Source organism: Pogona vitticeps, chromosome 4 (assembly GCF_051106095.1).
Source record: "Pogona vitticeps strain Pit_001003342236 chromosome 4, PviZW2.1, whole genome shotgun sequence".
Taxonomy (NCBI): Eukaryota; Metazoa; Chordata; class Lepidosauria; order Squamata; family Agamidae; genus Pogona; species Pogona vitticeps.
Genome location: NC_135786.1, coordinates 28215242 through 28236210, shown reverse-complemented (window position 1 = coordinate 28236210; position 20969 = coordinate 28215242).

Genomic DNA, 20969 nt, shown 5'->3' with positions numbered 1-20969 from the left:
TTCACTGTCAATTGAAATTCACCCCGGGAATCCCTTTTCTCTCAGTTAACAGAATTGTTAACAAGCACACAGTAGCACTTACTATGATAACCTTTTAGAATAAGGAAGGCATGGCCCTAAGGAATGTACAGATGCAGCCAAATATAAACCATGTGGCCTGGTGAGAAAGGGAGTATTGAAGTAGTACAGTACTAAACACTTCAGAGTAGATAGCAAGGATAAAAAGAACTGATGGACAGAAAAAATGTACAAGTTCTTGAACAAAGATACCACCATTGAACCTAACAATCATATTAGTGAAACCATCTGAAACCTTACAAACAGGATACATCATAATCATGACCAAAAATCCATGAGTGAACAGCTCAGGACATCCTACTGTTTCATGACATGACTGCTGAGAAGATCGCTCTATATATTGACTTGATATAGCAAACAAAACAAATCCCACCCATCCTGCACCAGAAACACCAATAATTTCTACACAAGTTTGAGTCTTTGAATTTACAGTATCACATTGTTAATGACACCATATTGGTTACATTGGGTGTCATATCTTTTTACATTAACATACTGAATAATGATGGACTTCAAACAAAAAAACAGGAGCTTTAAGTATCTTTCCACCAGGCCTTACCTGTAATAATTTCACGTTCAGTGGCAAGCATTATTTAAAGATATGTACAGCAACAGACACTTTCTTGTTTCCGTCTTATGCCAATACATTTATGGGCAAAGTGCAAAAATTACATGTTCAAAGAAGCCAGTAAGGAATCTCTTACATGTTGCAGTATGTTGACAGCAACTGTCCAGTTTGAATGAAATTCAAGTAAAGCCTTGAGAGTTTTAAATATCAACTTGGTTCACTCCACAGTTAAATTTAATTTGATTTCAAATAAGAAAGAAAAGGAAAAAAAGGTAATGTGGCAAACCCTAGAGCTTTAATTCTGACCTATTTGCTCAAAGCCCATATAAGAAGAACAGACTCACACAATCTTAGTGTAAAGATAGTGTAAATTTTAGTAAACTAAGCTGAATAAGAAAGAAAATAAAACAAATTTCTAGAACATGAAGCCAGCAATGATGTTGTAAATCTTTCACAGTAGGTACACAAGATAGGTGGCCAGATGAACTGAGTTGAACTAGAAGCCATTAATCATTTGAGGCAACTAGTTCTCCCTGATCCTTTTGGCAACCATTCTTAAATCTGAATCTCACTGTTCCTGTTGCTAACTTTTTAATTTGTGTTGCATCTAGTGAAATTAAATGCAGCAAGTTTAGCCAAGATGAAGAGATGTGCAAATCAGCAAAACCCAGGCTCCTTGAGGTTGTCCAGCTTCCGCTTCAAAGCTCAACACAGGAATTCCAAAATAATAAATCAACATTTTGTTTCAAGAATATTAATGGCCACATTATGATAACATTTCCAGTTCATGGGATACTGGCTGAAATCCAGCAGTAAGTCACAACTAGAGTTTTGTTGCTATGGGCCATCAGGTCAAAATGGACTTCTAGTGACCCTAATAGAGCTTCCAAGGTAAGTGAGATTTTAAGGTGTGGTTTTTGTTGAAGCTTTCTTTTCAACCTTGCATACTACCTGTGATTTGACTGAGAGGGACTTTTTCTGGGCTGGGTGATTGTTGATCTATCCAGCTCTAACCAATTGGTCTCTTCCACCTTTGAATTCATAGAAAGACCCTCCTCTCTGTTGAATATCCTCTTTCTCTGTCTTTAGTCTGTTGAAGTAAATTTGTTTGCTGATGGTCTGTTCACAACTGTAAGTAATGAAATATTTTTATCCTTTCTGCTACAAATGTCTCAGAGTAAATTATTCAGAACTTAAGTGCCACTTAATGAGAAAGGGGTTGACTACTTGGAGAACTTGTAGCTATTCTCCTCTGTGAGTCTCTGTACTTGTACTGCATAGCACAAGGCATGTTACCAGAAATTCAAAATTTTGCAACAGTTTTACCAGTTCCACATCCCCAGTGAGTTAATTAATTGTTATAAATTTTTCTTGAACTTGTTGTCCTTTATGTTGTAAGCTGCCTAGAGTGGTCGAAATGACTAGATAAGCGGGGTATAAATAAATAAATAAATAAATAAATAAATAAATAAATAAATAAATAAATAAATAAATAAATGTTTTTTTCTACATTACTGCAAAATATGAGATACAGTAGGACCCCCATATCCATTGGAGATTGGTTCCATGCCCTCTGTGGATATTGAAAGCAAACACTACAATGCTATATCTATCTATCTATCTATCTATCTATCTATCTATCTATCTATCTATCTATCTATCTATCTATCTATCTATCTATCTATCTATCTATCTATCTATCTATCTATCTATCTATCTATCTATCTATCTATCTATCTATCTATCTATCTATCTAGTGGTAAAAGGAAAAAAATCTAGAAAAAATATTTTCACATGCATTACCAGAACTGGCCATGAGAGGGCACAGAGACCATGCTATGTATTCTTCTTTATCAAGTGTTCATAGTATGGTCCCTCTAGTGGCCTGTTCTGGTAATACATGCGAGAATAGTTTTTCTGGATTTTTTTCTTTTGATATTTTTAATATTTTCAGACTGTGGATAATTGACATTGTGGATACTGACCCTGTGGAGATGTGGATCCTACTGTATTAAGAAAGGCAGTTGTTGCCTTGTTGTATAAATTAATAAAACTAGGAGCAATGAATAGTTTGTTTGCTTTGTAGCCAATCAACCTAGCCTTTGTCATAGTGCTTGCTATATATGTGTGCTTAGATCAAAGGAAAAAGACCTCAGTTCACGCAGTAACAGGAAGTACACAAACTGAAAAGACTGCAATGAATAGCCCCACCACCTTGATAACCTCAGCGACACACAGGATCAAAATATATTGAGGAGGCTGGATTATGCTGTTTTATCATGTAAAGATAGGGAGCAACAATTTATCTAATTGCAACCTTGAACCCAAAGTACTGGGGATTAAACGTGAACTGGAAACATATACGTTGTATACATGCTGCATAGGACCTGTAGTACATGTACTTTGTTTATGTTTCAACTGAAGCAGGCACCCAAATTCCTGAAGAAGACTTTGTTTTTCACTGTACAATGAGCGTAAGTGTTTCTAGATGACATGTTTTCATGCCAGATCAGTCTCAATATTCCCTGCATTAGCATGTTCGCTGAAGGGGAGAAGATGCTTATCTGGCTCGACAGCTTCAGTGTCAGTGGGATTGTTGACAGTCCCAAGAAACTGCAATGGGCCAACGACAATCTTTATTTATATAGAATGGAGACATATGGCTAGAATAATCTGCTCTCTTTCCTTGGTAATTAAAACATCTGTGAGCTCAAGAGGGCTGTAAGAAGAAAGGGAGGAACACCCCTCATGGTGGTAAATAAAACAGGAGCACAAAGCATTTACAGAATGGTGAGGGGGTGTTCTTCTCCTGAAGTGACTGTCTCCGAGGATTGGCCCTTGTAACTTTCCCGTAACAGCTGTCAGTCAGAGTCAGTGCACTGAAATTGCTCTGCTGGTGGCAGGTCTTGTTTACCCATAGCTGCTTGCTTTCTTATGCTGGATTACCTGACTTGTGTACTAACAGCAAAAGCCATAGTTGATTGTGACAGATGTGGAGGGAGGTCCATCACAAACATAATGGTCATAGCATTAGGAATTAGCAGACCTGTTAAGTCTATTTCCATGGATTTCCCCATTTTCCCACTTCCAGGAAAATAGGAGCAGAAGAACATACAACACTGGGAGTCATCTAGACCCTAGGTACCCAACCTTTGTTACTCGGATGTTTTTGAACTGCAACTCCCAGAAACCCCAGCCAGCACAGTTGGTGGTGAAGGCTTCTGGGAGTTGCAGTCCACAATTCCTGAGTAAGCCAAGGTTGAGAACCAGTGATCTAGACCAGTGTTGTTGACTCTTTGATTGAAAGCAGCTGTCCAGGGTTTCGGGCAGGATTGTCTCCTAGCCGTACCCAAAGAGGCTGCAAGTTGAACTTTGGACTTGCTGTATACAAAGAATGTGCTCTGCCAGTGAACTCCTCCTTCCAAGACAGTTCCATGCATTGATTTTGTTTAAAATTGGCCGGCTGGATTGTCTTTGTATTTTTATGTGTATTTTTCAAGTAGTCGCATTTATGGAGGCATGCTACCAGTAATCAAAATGTATTTGGTGAATTTTGGAAATGTAATTTGCTTTGTATTTTATTCAAATGTATACATGTTGTTGGACATATTTTTTTCTTTCTTTCACGAATGCCTTGCAAAACATCAGCTTTGATTGCAGAGCTGTGTTCAGTTTGGGAAGTGTGAATTTAAACAAAATTCAGTTGAGCAAATGTTTCACACATCTCTAACATATATACTTGTAACATTATTTATTGGGAGTGGTGTCTTATGAACATACTGGATTCCCGAATATTTTCTAAGAAAGCTTGTCCGTATATCTAGCTAATTCTGATTCTGGGTCAGATTAGATGTTAAGAGGAACATGTATTTTTTTCAGATTAACAATTTTCACTCCTACAAGAGGAAAGTATTAGAGACACAGGCATCAATTATCAAACATGCCAGTGTTTACCTTCTGATAGCCAGTCATGAAACAAAGCATGGCAAGTGCATGATAGACAATTGAAGAAAATCTGAGGGTATTCAAAGGACATCTGATTTGGTTCAGAACCCAGTTCAGTGATTTGGATTTACATTTCAGTTGATGTGAACTTGTTCTGATCTGATTCAGATCCAGAACCATGCCACGACTGGGAAATCCTAATCTTCCTATCTGCTATTGACTTCCTTTGGGAAACAGCCATATAACTTTTAATTTTTTAAATACAAAATTGGGAGCTTTGGTAGCCCACACATTGCAGCTTCTTTCTCCCAAATCTGAAAGAGATAGGTCTGGAGGCTTTCATGCTAGTCATATTTAAGATTTGTCTGAAAATGGCCATATCTTTCAAAGATCAAATAACAGCTCTCTGCCTACCTTTCCCTTCCTAGTTATTTTCTCATATGGTGATATTCCTCAGCAGTTTGGAGACTATGCAGCATTTACTGTCTGGACTTTTAACTATTCAGATCACTAAGTCAATCTAAAAAAAAAGACCAGTCCGAACTTCAGTAGAACCAGAACTGGATTGGTTTGATTGGATTTGGATTCAATCCAAATCAGCCCACTTCAGTTTGGGATTCAGGAGTCGATGGAATCTGTTGCAAGTCTCAATGGAAAACAAAGAGTACGAGCTAGACCAGTGGTTCCCAAACCTGGTTCCCTAGATGTTCTTGGACTAAGACTCTCAGAAGCCTTTACTGTTAGCTGTGCTGGACAGGATTTCTGGGAATTGTAGTCCAAGAACATCTGGGGAACCAAGGTTGGGAACCACTATCCTAGATAGTTCCTGGGTTAAAGAGAAGTTGCCAATAACTATTCCTTTCTCTCTTCCTTCATTATGAGATAAATTCTTTTCTCCTATTGATAATATTACAACCTAGGGATTCAGGATCATCCAATGAAGCTGAGTGATGGGAGATTTTTGGATAGATGAAAGGAAGCACTTTATCACACAGTGAAGAGTTAAGTTGGAGAATTTGCTAACCCACTATTTAAAGCACTTATCTTCTCTACTTGGGTTGAAAACATCAACGATGTGTTCAAAACATATCAGCAGAAACTAATCAAAACTGAAGAGGGAATAGGGATGACTGAAAGTGAGGCTGCAATCACAAAGATACACATCCTGGGGTAACCCCTGCTGAACACAGTAGGGTTTTGTTCTGAGTAAACATACAAAATATTGTGCTGTCAAAGTTTAATCCACTGGTGGGTGGAAGGTAGCATAAGCCCAATGTTTATAAAAATAATAGGTGGGCATTTAAGTAATGAAAAGGCTTTTAACCACTACAACTTGACGCCAGAACTTTGGAAAGTTTTTTTTTTAGCTGAATGCTGACCAAAAATGCTGGGGGCACTATGAACGCTGGAGGCATTCAAGAGAAAATTGGGCAGTCTTCTGTCAGATGTGCTTTGATTTGGATTCCTCCATGGAGCTATGGGCTTGGACTCAGTGGCATTATAGGCCTCTCCCAACTCAACTGTTCTATGATTATTCTATGATTCTACGTGACAACAGTATAATTCAAGTATCCAATAAAAATTGTGATTTAAAAGTGTGAGCAGAGAGAGACCTTAGCTCCTGCCCCAACCTGCTGCTGTCTCTGTATGAAGGACAGACTGAAGAAGATATTAGATAAATAGTAATCTTGCATGTACTATCATCGGCTATCAGTAGGAGGAGGGTTGACAGCCTGAGGTGATTGTCCTTTGTCCCTAATTTGATTAGTAAAGCTTTTCCTACCTCTGGCACTTAGCAAACCTTTGTCTCTGTTTGTTTGCTTCCGTTGTCTTTTTGATCACCCTACTCTTTTTTTCCCCTCTGATCATCCTCTGAGATGATCAGAGATGATGACGGGAGCTCTCTCCATGTCCATTTTTCTCTCCCTTTCTGACTGTAACTATGGGTGCTAACTGTGAATAAAGATGCGTTTTCTACTTGAAAGGTCCTTCCAGAGTGACTTTTGCTTCATCAAATGACTACCCAAACAAGGATTGCCAGTAAGCAGGAATCAAGGTTTGTGTGAGATTCTGATAGTATATCCTGTTCACATAAATTCTGGCTTTTATCTGTCTCTTAACTCATCATCCATTTCCTCCCTGACATGGTGGTAAATCCCATAAATCATCCTCTTGGAACTGGAACTGAAAAATCATAAGTTATCACTTGGAATTGATCACAAGCAGCAAATATATAATGCAAACAAGGTGATCCTTGCTGTCTCTTTTCTCACACACATAGTCAAAGTGATCAAATATATTTGAGTTATAGCCCATTAAAGCCTTTGGATTTGTCTGGCTCCGAGATTCTATTAAGCACAAGCCACTTATAAGTTTCAAATTAAAGTATCTGACAATCTTCACAGATATAAATGCTTAAGCTTGATAATGCCTTTATTTAACAGCAAGCTAACTTTCTCCAGGAACATTGGGAGGGGGGCAATAGGATGCCTCATGTGCATTCAGCCACACAAAGGAGCTCCTGGTTCTGCCGGTGCCATTTGAACTCAATACAGAGATTGTTTTTATAGTTTTTACTGATAGGCAAATCACATGTTACTGTCACCGTAACAATGAAGCTCAAAACATCAGTGTAGGATGGTTATTCTTTGTGCAATTTGTAAAAATTTGTAAGTGTTCTTCTACGTTTATCAGTGTTCTTTTCTTGTACGTTTTATTTGATCTCATTTTTTTTCTTTCTAGTTACAAAAATGTGTATTTTTTGTAAGTTCACATAAACAACAAAATAAACTAAATTAGCTATCTGTCCCGGCCAATAATGTATCAGCCTGCCTATTAAAGATAAGAAAACTGCCAGACAGTTCAGTGGTTTAAGGATCTGGCTGTGGAGCCAGAAGGTTGGGAGTATGATTCCCTATTGTGTCTCCTTCGCAGAACTCAAGGGCCTGTAGGGTCTTTTTCAGTTTAGCAATTCCAAGATGATGATGATGATGATCTATCAAAAAAGAAAGGTTGTTATCCTAACTGAGGGCACACTTACATAGCAAGAAAAGTGTGAATGCATCTGCAGAGAAGTAGCACCCAGGAAGTTGGGATTCTCCCAGTGAATTCACTTTAGCTGACTGCACAGGAGTCAACAAGAAGAGAGTTGTTGTTTAGTCACTAAGTCGTGTCCAACTCTTTGTGACCCCCATGGACCAGAGCACGCCAGGCCCTCCTGTCTTCCACTGCCTCACGGAATTGGGTCAAATTCATGTTGGTAGCTTCGATGACACTGTCCATCCATTTCGTCCTCTGTTGTCCCCTTCTCCTCTTGCCTTCACACTTTCACAACATCGTGGTGTTTTCCAGGGAGTCTTCTCTTCTCATCAGATGGCCAAAGGATTGGAGCATCAGTTTCAGGATCTGCCCTTCCAGCGAGCACTCAGAGTTGATTTCCTTCAAAATGGATAGATTTGTTCTCCTTGAAATCCAGGGGACTCTCAAGAGTCTCCTCCAGCACCACAATTCAAAAGCATAATTCTTTGGCAGTCAGCCTTCTTTATTGTCCAGCTCTCACTTCCATACATCGCTATGGGAAAAAACATAGCTTTGACTATGCACACGTTTGTCAGCAAGGTGTTGTCTCTGCTTTTTAAGAAGTTGTCTAGGTTTGTCATCACTTTCCTCCCAAGAAGTGTCTTTTAATTTTGTGGCTGCTGTCAACATCGGTAGTGATCATGGAGCCCAGGAAAGTAAAATCTGTCACTACCTCCATATCTTCCCCTTCTATTTGCCAGGAGGTGATGGGACCAGTGGCCATGATCTTAGTTTTTTTGATGTTGAGCTTCAGACCATTTTTTGAGTTCTCCTCTTTCACCATCATTGAGAGGTTCTTTAATTCCTCCCCACTTTCTGCCATCAGAGTGGTATCATCTGCATATCGGAGGTTGTTGATATTTATTCCAGCAATCTTAATTCCGGTGTGGGATTCATCCAGTCCACTTCATTGCATAGTCAATGAAGCAGAAGTAGACGTTTTTCTGGAACTCTCTGGCTTTCTCCAAATTCCACTGCATGCTAGCAATTTGGTCTCTAGTTCCTCTGCCCCTTTGAAATCCAGCCTGTACTTCTGGGAGTTATTGGTTCACATACTGCTGAAGCCTGCCTTGTAGGATTTTGAGCATAACCTTGCTAACGTGTGAAATGAGTGCAATTGTATGGCAGTTGGAGCATTCTTTGGCACTGCCCTTCTTTGAGATTGGGATGTAGACTGATCTTTTCCAATCCTCTGGCAACTGCAGAGTTTTCCAAACTTGCTGGCATATTGAGTGTGGCACCCTTACAGTGTCATCTTTTAAGATTTTAAATAGTTCAGCTGGAATGCCATCACCTCCACTGGCCTTGTTGTTAGCTGTGCTTTCCAAAGCCCACTTGACTTCACTCTCAAGTTTGTCTGGCTCAAGATCAGCAACCACACTATCTGGGTTATCTGGCACATCCAGATCTTTCTGGTATAATTCCTCTGTGGATTCTTGCCACCTCTTCTTGATGTCTTCTGCTTCTGTTAGGTCCCTACCATTTTTGTCCTTTATCATGTTCATCTTTACACAAAATGTTCCTTTAATATCTCCAATTTTCTTGAACAGATCTCTGGTTTTTTCTCTTTCTATTATTTCCCTCTGTTTCTTTGCACTGTTCATTTAAGGAGACCCTCTTGTCTCTCCTTGCTATTCTCTGGAAGTCTGCATTCAATTTTATGTATCTTTCCCTATCTCCCTTGCGTTTTGTTTCCCTTCTCTTCTCTGCTATTTGGAAGGTCTCACTGGAGAGCCACTTTGCTTTCTTGCATTTCCTTTTCTTTGAGATGGTTTTTGTTGCTACCTCCTGTACAATGTTATGAGCCTTCATCAATAGTTCTTCAGGCACTCTGTCCAGCAAATCTAGTTCCTTAAATCTGTTCTTCACTTCCACTGTGTATTCATAAGGGATTTGGTTTAGATTAACCTGACTAGCCCAGTGGTTTTTTCTACTTCCTTCAGTTTAATCTTGAGTTTTGCTATAAGAAGCTGATGATCAGAGCCACAATCAGCTTCAGGTCTTGTTTTCGCTGACTGTATAGAGCTTCTCCATCTTTGGCTGCAGAGAATGCAATCAATCTGATTTTGGTATTGCCCATCTGGTGATGTCCATGTGTAGAGTCCCCTCTTGTGTTGTTGGAAAAGAATGTTTGTGATGACCATCTTGTTCTCTTGACAAAACTCTATTAGCCTTTGCCCTACTTCGTTTTGAACTCCAGGGTCAAACTTACCTGTTGTTCCTTTTATCTCTTGACTTCCTACTTTAGCATTCCAGTCCCCTATAATGAGAAGAACATCTTTCTTTGGTGTCAGTTCTAGAAGGTGTTGTGTAAGTCTTCATAGAATTGGTCAATTTCAGCCTCTTCAGCATTAGTGGTTGGTGCATAAACTTGGATTACTGTGATGTTAATCACAGTTTGGCAATCCAACCAAACCCTGACATTCTGATCACTACAACTCACTCACTCACTCACTCACTCACTCACTCACTCACTCACTCACTCACTCTCTCTCTCTCTCTCTCTCTCTCTCTCCCTCTCTCCCTCTCCCTCCCTCCCTCCCTCCCTGCCTGCCTGCCTGCCTGCCTGCCTGCCTGCCTGCCTGCCTGCCTGCCTACCTACCTACCTACCTACCTAATCCTGTTTTGAGATATTACAAAGCTTTCTGGATAACATTGTCTTTTCTATCTGGAATGACCTGTTAACAAGATGTTTGCTTTATTCCTTTATTGAGCTCTATTGCTTTCTGTCTTCTGGCATCCTCGACTCTGTCTTCCCTTGTGCTTTAGCTGTCTCTCAGAATAAAGCAAAACATTTAAAAGCCTGATGTCAGAAGTGAACAGCTTTGTGAACAAAAATGCATCGGGGATTCTTTTATTTATTTAGGAATAGGCATTTATTTTTCAAAACAGTAAATAATAACTTGAATCCCCGGGTTGAAAGTAGGAAGAGCATGGGTCATAAATACTGCAGATCAAGTGGTGCCAGGTGAGTTTTTACACAGTTTTTCCATTTGCCACCTTCTCCTAGCCCAACCCAAGTGAGTCTGCAGTTTATTAAGAAGAAATCAAGACAAAGTGAACTACATCATTTCTTCTCTATAGTCTGATTGCTTTTGTTCCTTCACTTGACATGTCATGACATCTTGAGAAAGCCTGACAGAATACAGCAACATATTTTGCTTAATGTCTCCTTTATTATGAGCCAAGCTAGAGAAAGGTATAAACATGAATATGCTGTCTGGGAAATTATGGTTCTGATGCCCCAAACAGATTTACATTTGAAAGAACATTACTAACACACCCCTGTGGAGATGTTTCTCAGAGAGCAAATAGTGAAATGGGAAACCAGCACAGCTTTTACCTGAGAAAACCATTTATAATATTTGTTAACAAGAGGTGGGGGAAAAATCCTTCCATATTCTCACTGCAGGCCTTCATAGCTGGGTAGTGTTAACATTGCTTCTGCCAGCATAAAGGGAATTGTAGTAAGTCTTCCAAGAATGGAGAGCTAGTTTCATCTTGTTTGACACATTGTTTCCTGATAAGAGCTTCTGGGAAAATACTTCAGTTTTCTTGTCAGACAGAGCTTGCTGAGTTGCCAAGAGAGACCCTGAACCCATAGGCTTCTGGCAAGAAAAAACAGAGGATCCAGTCTAAGAGCGGAGGAGGGGGATTGGTTGCAAGATGGATGGATGGAGCCTAGTGGCAGGTCTGTGAAATGTGGGCAAATACTGGTATGAATAGAAATCAAATATGTCTTTGGCAACACTTGAGAAAGGAGGGAAAACTTAAGCAGAACTCACCCTCACTCAGAATATTGCTGTTGTTTTAAAGCAAATGAATGTATGTTCTCATGTGCGTACCTGTACAGATGTCACTACCGATACCATAAAATATAGGAAACATTTAAAAACAAGAATGTAATCTGTGTAGTAGTACACAGCCCATTTTTATGGCCTCAGACATATGATTCCACAGTGCTCTGAGAAACACTCAGAGGAGAAACATCAGGGTGCTTTCATTCAGGGAGAACCTTCACTACTGCCTCTGTAATGAAAGGATGTGGCTCCACCTTGAATTCAGAAGATAAGAAGCCTCTAGTCAAACCTTCATCTCTTCAACTTTACAAGAGACAAAGGGTAAAACAAACAAATAAAAAAAAGTAAGCTAGGCCCTTCAAAGAAGATCCAGTTCCTTCAAGGAAGCGGGCCTAATGCAGCACAAGCCTTACTTGCTCTTGTAATACTTTGGGTAGCTTAAATTTCCTTTGCTGCAGCAACATCTCCTTGTTGTGTTCAATGAGGGAGAAGTTCCAGCTAGCTGAAGCTCATTGGCAGTTACTGAATCTCTGATAAACTTTGCTTCCAGTACTCTGTGCTACAGTTCTCTAACCATGAAACTTACCTGATGTAACTCTCACTAGCAGCTCATAGACTAATTGAGGGCTTGGGGCCAAACTTAGGGAGAAATTTACTTAGTATGTGACTTACTCTTGATGACTATGTACTGAGATTTTACTGGATGTGATCTTACCTGAGGTGATTTTTTCATTTTAAAATGAATTTTCTTGTTGAGATTATTTTGGATGATACTCTGTTACTGTAACTTTCCTGAATGTAATAGGTTCATCAATACTCTGCTTAATGACCTTTCCCCAAAGTAAGTCCTAGGCCATTGCGTAAAGAGATGTGTTCATGTGTACTGTGGGACAGCCTGCTTCAGTGGTGTTGCAGTTCTGGTAGCAATAGACATTGTTGATGGATACTAGCCAAGGAAGATAAAAAATGATTAAACGATTTCAAGAAGACAGGTCCGTGATTGGTTATCACAGTTCTGAGCAAATGATCTTATGACTAACATAGCTACAACTTCTAAAACTACAATTAAGCCAAAGTAAGCCAGTTAGAGTAGACCCATTGGAATCACTGGAACATATGGAGGCACTGACTCAACAAATCTCCACTGATTCCATGGGCCTACTGTATGCAATCTGCTTCCGTAAGCCTCAAATTTCAGTCTTTGTTACTACTGTTTTTGTTTTCAGTCTCTGTATTAAAATTATATGACACCTTGAGTCTTTCTTGGAAAATAAAATGTAAATAATAAAAAATACCAATAAGAATGAAAATGACCATCGAAGCAGCAGTGGCCGTGCATCAGAGTTCCTTAAACAAAGCTACAACACTCACATACACATGGGCAGAGATTTAAACAGAGAACTAAAAGCAATTTCCCTAACAGCCATTCAAAATCAGAAACATGTCTTTAACCACCTCTGTGATCTCTGTGATCTTTGCATTTTTCAACACTCATCCCTGTGTGAATTCCGATAAACCTCTGGCACAATCAGAGATGCAGAGTCTGTCCAAATTAATTGTTGTTAAAGCAAAAAGAGAGCTAAGCTGAACCACACAAATGTACATATGCAGACGCACACAAACACATCCCAAACCTTTATAAATTACCTATGAAGTTCCATAAACATTGGATTGTAGCTTTTGGGGAATGGAGAGTTAATTGCAGCTTTAAATGTTTAATCCCTTTAGATACGTTTTCAGTGGACACTCAAAAGGATGCTGATAGTGCTTTTGCGACAGCTTCCTTCCTGTCAAATGGACAGTGCTCCCAGAAATAATAGCCCAGATTCCCCTAAAGAAATCTGCTTCAAATTGATGTTGAGCTGGTCTGGCATCTGAGAAAGAGCTAGGGAAGCCAGTATTAACCCACTAATTGCTCTGGGATACAGAGTTCACAGCTAGTGAGAGGAGGGACATCAACAGAGAGAACTACTAGGTAATAAGAATGACTACATTGGCTGTATCTGGGAATGAAATGCATAGGAGATGAAGGAATGCCACCACCCATATTGTTCAATCTCCTGCACACTCTAGGGCTGATCTGCCTCCCTCCCACTATTTGAACACAGCAATAAGTGAATTGCAAATTACTGCAGAGTTGTGTGAAATTATCAGAGTTTAATTTTGAAATATTCCCCTCCAAACACTGAAACTTATTAGAAAATTCTGCTGCGCCTTTGAATTTTAGCTGCTTATACAGTACTTTTGATACCATTCCTTTGTCATTGTTAACTGTAAGTAAAGAGCTCAGATCTTTTTGTGATGATGATGATGATTTTATTTTATAATAATAATAATAATAATAATAATAATAATAATAATAATAATAATAATAATAATAATAATAATAATAATAATAATAATAATAATAATAATAATAATAATAATAATAATAATAATAATAATAGCATACCATCCAGTCAATCCTGACTTATGGAGACCCTTTCAGAGTTTTCTAGATAAAGAATAGAAGTGGTTTACCACTCCCTTCTTCTGGAGGCATCACGGGATATGCAGCTTGCTCAAGACTGCCTGAATCACTGAGCTATCCAGTCAGCTATTTCACTTCTACTCATACTATAACTTTATGTGGTAGTCCTGAAAATACATTTTTAAAAAGGCTACGGAACACTGTTTTGAATCCTAGGCCTATAGTGGCAGAATGCAAAATTCAAGTAGTTCTGTATTTTCTTCACTCACATGAAGGAACGTCCTAAATTTCCTCAAGCAGATGTTTTCCGGTGGCTGTTGAGTGTATTGTGAAAAGGCCAAGTGGCACAATGGAGCTGGCTAATAATCTAACCAGTGCTCAGTCAAATAACTGAGCATAGCTTCCCCTCCTTCACATGCCCCCACCCGATTTTATCTTAGAATTGCAGAGCTGGAAGGGATCCTATGGATCATCGAGTCCAGTCCAGGTCATGGAGGCACAATGAGGAATCAAACTCCCAACCTCTGGCTCTTCAGCCAGGTACCTAAGCCACTAAGCTATCCAGCTGGTGATAAGAACTTAGCAAGCATAAGAAGTAAATAAAGTATTGATGTTAGAATAACTGATACATCATTGCATTTTTTAAAAAAACATATTCTTTAGCATTGCTGTAATAGCAGCAGTAAACAAATAGCTAGGAGAAAGGAATGGCAATAAACCAGTTTAACAGAAAGGCAGGATTAGCAAAGAGGAAGACAGAAACATTCTATGGCTTAGGTGGTAAGTTGTAGAGCTTTTGGCACTGGTGACACTGGACTATGCAGTCCAGCAACATTTGTTGAGCTCCAGCTTGACCTGCCCAATCAGGATGACATTTTGGTCAGTGTGACAGAACTGAACCTGGGAGACCAGTATTCAGAGCCTCATCCACATGAAACTTCCAGGGTGACCTTCGGCCAGCCTCAATCTCTCAGACAAAATATGTGGAAAGTGTGTTCTGAGAATAAAACTGGGAGGAAAACCATATGTGCTACCCTGAGGATCTTGGAACAAAAATAAGGGGACAAAAATATAACCAATAATCAGACATCTTCTGCATGTCTTGCTGTTATACTGCATCAGAACACTGCATCATGTAGTGTGATGATGTGTGTAGGCATCCTTCAGTCTTGAGAGACTATGGTAACGTGCTCTGAGTGGAGGACTTGGAACAGTATCTAGTGTGGCTGAGAATGCCAATCTGAAAGCGACAATCCCTTCCACACTGAAGACAAATACAGCATGTCCCCTGTCCAGCCTCCTGATTTTGCTGCTTTCGGGACTGCCTCAGCCTGCTGGACAAGGGTTTCTTCAAATTGGGAGAGGCCTTGATGCATCGCCTGCCTCCAGGCTGAATGCTCAGATGTCAAGGTTGTCCTCTCCAGAGCACAAAGCCTGGGTAAAATATTATGGAGGATAGGCTGTTACCCAAGCAGCAAATCCCCCCTCTCCACATCACTGAAAATCCAATGGAAAGGCAAGAGCCAATACAACTGGTTCCAGCGACATTGCAGGAGTTGCCAGAACGACACGAACTGCCTCCAGGACTCCAGCTCTGGATTTTGCCTCGAGGTAAGCATTTTCCATCAGTGGATATAGCCACAAGGCAGTGGAGGTCTGAAAGCGGAGTTTTCCTTCTTCTAGTGTGATGATGTGGTTAAGATATAATGAAAGGAATCAAAACAGTCTCTCTGTGTCCTTCATTGGAAGAGGGACACCAGATGACGTGGAGGGAGCAGTCAGATAATAAGGGAAGTATTGGAAAATATTCCTCTCATCAATTGCATGGCTGTTCTCACATACAGGCAATACCCCACTGAACCATGCAACAGAGTTCTGAAATGGGGACAGGTGTTACTGAGAACAGGACTCTGAAGTTTTTTTACCTGCAAGAGCAGGTAAAAGCTATCTATATTTAGACCCCAGAGATTGTAAATTATGGCAGGTGGTGCCCCTCAAGAAGGTAAATATCAGCAGGAACAGATCCCATGAACGCAACAATGGGACTGGCCATCAGCCCCTGAAATGGAAAGCTTTTTACGGGCCTCAGCCCTAGTGCCATCTTAGTGAAGGGCAACACCACTGGTCCCTTAGTTGTAGCCATTTCATTCCACTTTCCCTACTCTTCCCATGGGCCTTATCTCCTTTCCTGTCCTGCCTCCAGAGTTAGTGGAGGCAGGAAAGCAGTCACTTTTGGATCCCAGGGGCCAGCCTGCTCCAGCTCCTGTTTGAAGCTGTTGGTTCACTCTCCCCAAATTTGTTGCTCTCTCTTTCACTCCTTTTCCCCATGTACTTTTTCTTCTGTCCATTTCGTCCCTCATATCATTGGCATTGGTCTGTGGTGCTCATCTTTTCCCTTCCTTCCTTCATTTCCATGGTTTGCAACCAGCCTCTCCCTTGCCTAATTCTATATATTCTCCCTCTTCCTTTTCCTGCTGCTATTTCTCTCTCAATGACCACAAAGATGAGGGTCCACTGAGCAGGTCTGTGCCCCCCACTGCCACCAATAAAAGTGACAGGTACAGCTGCACGCTCACAGACTTTATCACAAATGGTCATTGTGGTGACATGGAAAGGATGAAGATTTCCAGAACACACAAGACCTTTGATTGTAATGCCATATTTTGGAGAGGTCATTTTAGAGCTCTAATACACTTGAATCAAACTTTGAACTGAATTTACTTTTAATGCAATTTGCTTACAACTGTAAGACACTGCTCTCTCTGCTGGCGCCTGCCTTAAGGCAATCTGTCCTGTAGTCAAGCACCCATGAAAAGTCACTGCCACCTTCATGAAACTCTTCCATCAATACTCCAAGTTTCTCAACTGACATAAAGAGTAGAAGAGTTTACAGCAGGCAAATGAGATCAATTAATTTCTAACACAAACCTAATGAGTGTTTTAGAAGAGGATTTAATGTCTCATTTACACCCTATAGCTATCTTGTTAAATGCCAATTAAGTATCTAAATATTTTTAGCAGCTTAATGAATTACAGTATAATAAGTAATAAGGGATCACTAGTCTTTCCTAATGTGTAAGGAATGTGTTAGCTTCCTTACAAAGCACAAGCACTGTTATTACGATTCTAACCACTGCTTTCAAATGGATTGAGATCAATAGGGATCATGACCATGGAAATAGAAGGTAGGACGTGTAAACTAGGGATGGGGAAACTCATAGGTCTAGGAGCTGCACTTGCTCTCATTTTCATACTTCGCCCTGCAAATATTTTTCTTTAATACAGGCTTTGAAAAATCTGGAGAAGTCACAAGGTTTCAAGGATGGGGCATCCTTGATGCCCATTAGGTTCTATTGAGGGCACCTCCCATGGGGTTGCCCACACATGAAGCTTTGTGACTCCCAGGTAACCCTGTGACTCCCAGGGAGCACTGGGACAATTCCTTATTTTTCAAAGGAAAAGCACATATAGATGTATGGAAATCTCCTCTATTGCCTTCTGGGTCTTGGTTTCATATCCCTAAAATTTGTCTGGGGGTTCTATGTGAGTTCTGGGAGTCGGAGTCCAAAAAATTTGCAAGTCCTACTCATATTAGTTTGTCATGCATTTTCATAATGACAAGGCTATATCTGTGACCATATGCCAAGCAAGGGTGGTCCTGAAGCAGGTAATGTGTGGAACCAAAGCCAAAAATAGATGAACTTGCACAATTTCTCTTCTTCTATCGGTTGGAGAATAAAGGGTGTAGGTAAAGGACAGATCACTTTTGCGAAAGCCTGAATCACTTGCCAACAGAGAGCTTTTAAAATAAGAACAAGAACCCATATGATCAGGCTGAAGGCTGCAGGACACCCACTCATAGTCTACAGAATGGTTTATAATGCAATCCGTATTAGAAAAATATTCTGATGTTGGTTTGGAAAGGGCTTCCTGAGCTTTTCCTTTCTTGGATGGAAAGGGCTTCCTGAGCTTTTCCTTTCTTGGATGGAAATTAAAGTAGCAGTAGGAACCAATTTAAGGTAAAAAGAAAAATCATGTTTCGCTCACTGCTTTCTGTAGATTCCATAAAGACATCAGTGGTTTAGTAAAAGGAAAAATAATAAAAAAGAAGTAAAGATAAAAATAGATTTCTCTCTCAACTACGTGAGCCAGAAATTCCCCACCTTACACAGAGCATTTTACTCAGCTTCCATGCTCTTGGTCATGGTGGGATCAACCAGCACTGGACAAAGAGCAATAAAGTACAGTGGTGCCTCGCACAACGAGGTTAATCCATCCCGGATTAACCCTCGCTGTGTGAAACATCGCTCAGCGGAAAGTAAAAAGCGATTGGAACGCATTAAACAGCGTTTAATGCATTCCAATTCGGCCGAATACTCACCATTGTGCGATGTTCCTCTATGGCCGGCAGCCATTTTCGCGGCCTCCCCTCGCTTTATGAGGGCACAAAAATGGCTGCGATCAGCTGTCCGGCGGGTCCAAAATGGCCGCCGGAACAGCCGAAATGGCCGGCCGCAGCGTTTTCGCGCCCTTGGTAAGCGAGGGGAGGGTGCGAAAACGCTGCGCGCAGCCATTTCGGCTGTTCCGGCAGCGTTTTCGCGCCCTCCCCTTGCTTACCAAGGGCACGAAAATGCTGCACCCAGCCCTTTCGTCTGTTCCGGCAGCCATTTTGAAGCCGCGGAACAGCTGATCGGCGGGTCGCAAAGCGAAGGTTGGTAAGCGAACCGCTTACCGACCTTCGCTCTGCGATTTTTGCCCATTGGGGCCATCGCTCTGCGATCGCATTAGCGATCGCAAAAGCGTCATCGTAGAGCGAATTCATCGCTCTACGGGGCGCTCGTTGTGCGAGGCACCACTGTACAGTAGTACTGTGATATACATGGGGGATTGGTTCCAAGGCCCTCCTACTGATGCTGGAAATAATGATCATAAAGATCATTATTTCATACAGTGGTGCCTCAACTTACAGACGCCCCTACTTATGACCAATTTGATGTACAAACAGCTCTGGCCACAAAATTTTGCTTCGACTTGCGGCCAGAGCTTTGACTTGCAACCAGGAAAGGCAGGGGGGAAAGGAGGGAAATTTAAACTGTTGGTGGCGAACAGGCTGCTTCTTTGCAGCTCTTTCACCCCAACAGTTAGGGAAAGGGATGCGGTGGTAGCAGTGGACCAGCACCGGGAGGCTGAGCCTGACTGGGATGCTCCGGCCACTCACTTCCCGATGGGCTCCAACAAGGCCGGGATCGGCCGATGGCGGAAAATTCAAATGTACCAATGACCAGTCAGGAGGCGAGCAGCCGGAGCATCTCAGCCAAGCTCAGCCTCCCTGCGCTGGGCCACCACTGCCACTCCTCGCCGCCCTCCGTGGGCCATAGATACATTTGAATTTCCCGCCACTGGCCTGTGGAGGGCGGCAAGGAGTGTCGAGGCCCAATGTGGCCGCCCCAATGAGCAGACGCTGGTGCCGGTTCTGGAGCTGGAGGTGGCGTTGGGCACCAGCAGCAGTGGTGGCGGCATCAGCCCACAGAAGGCAGCGAGGAGCGGAAGCGGTGGCCCAGCGCCAGGAAGCTGAGTCTGGCTGGGATGCAGTGGCGGTGGCATCGACCCACGGAGGCCATCAGAGGAGGATTGGGTCTGCCTGGTAAGGTAAGGGGCCTTTTTTGGTGTTTAAAAACTGTTATGGGTCAGTTCTGCATGGCTGGGGGGGTTGTTTATGTGGTGTGTTGTTTGTTTTTGGGTGTTTTTTTTCCAGTCCCAGTGTGGGGCTTGCAGTGTTTTATTTTTATTTCATTTTTGAGGGGTTTTATTTTTTGGGCCGGAATGGATTAATCACATTCCTATGGGAGTGCATGCTTCAACTTACGACTATTTCAACTTATGTTCCATCTTCTGGAATGGATTATGGTTGTAAGTTGACACACCACTGAATATAACATAGTCTCTGGTTCCCTCCACTGGCCAGTTATGCTAATACATCTTGGCAATGTGTATTTCTGGGGTCCTATTTAATATTTTCAGGCAGTGGATAAGTGAAACTGTAGATACTAAACCTGAGGATATAGCAGCCCTACTGTATTAATAGGTGAAGCAAGGGGGAGGGGGACTTCTCAGCGTGGGAAGAGAAGGGGTTTGCTAATTAATTAGTAAGGGACAAATAAGCAAGCAAGCAAACAAGTTCATTAGCTAGGTGAAATGTTTGTTCCACCAACATAAGCATGCATTATATTTACATGCAAGATTGCAAACATTCCTCAAAATCCTTTGCAGTGGCTAATCCCAGATCTCCCACACAACTGGATTTACCAGTTTATGCCAGATTCCACACAGTCCTAGTTGACTTAGTTTCAGCTCAGCCAGCTCTCAGAACTTTTGGCTAGTTAGGATTGTACTCTTATCTAGAGAGTTACAAGCTGAAGCACTGATGTTCAAATACGGTCCCTTAGGCAGAAAGTGACACTGTGGCCTGTATCGTTTTGTACCATTTTGGGACTATATTACTGTATGTTAAAAAAAACATTAATTGGATAACACTATTAGGAGTTTGATTCCCCTATGTAGCTTTGGGCAAGCTGCAGAGTCCCAGACTGGCCCAGAAGAAGAGAATGGTAAATCACTTCTGAGTGCTGTATACCTAGAAAACCCTGGAAAAGATTGCCATGAGTCAGAATGGCCTTGACCTTTGTTGTTATTGTTGTGGCTGCTGCTACCTTCCCTCCTCTTGATACTTAACTTATTTCGCCATCCTCTAGTGTAGTAACATTGTTGTTTTATTTTATTTTAATACCATTGTTAGCCACCCACAGTAAACTTTGGTCTAAATGGGCAGGAAATAATTAAACAAACAAACAAACAAACAAATAAATAAATAAACACCACCACCACCACCACCACCACCACAATAATAATAATAATAATAATAATAATAATAATAATAATAATAATAATAATAATAATAATAATAATAATAATAATAATAATAATAATAATAATAATAATAATAATAATAATAATAATTTTATATCTCACA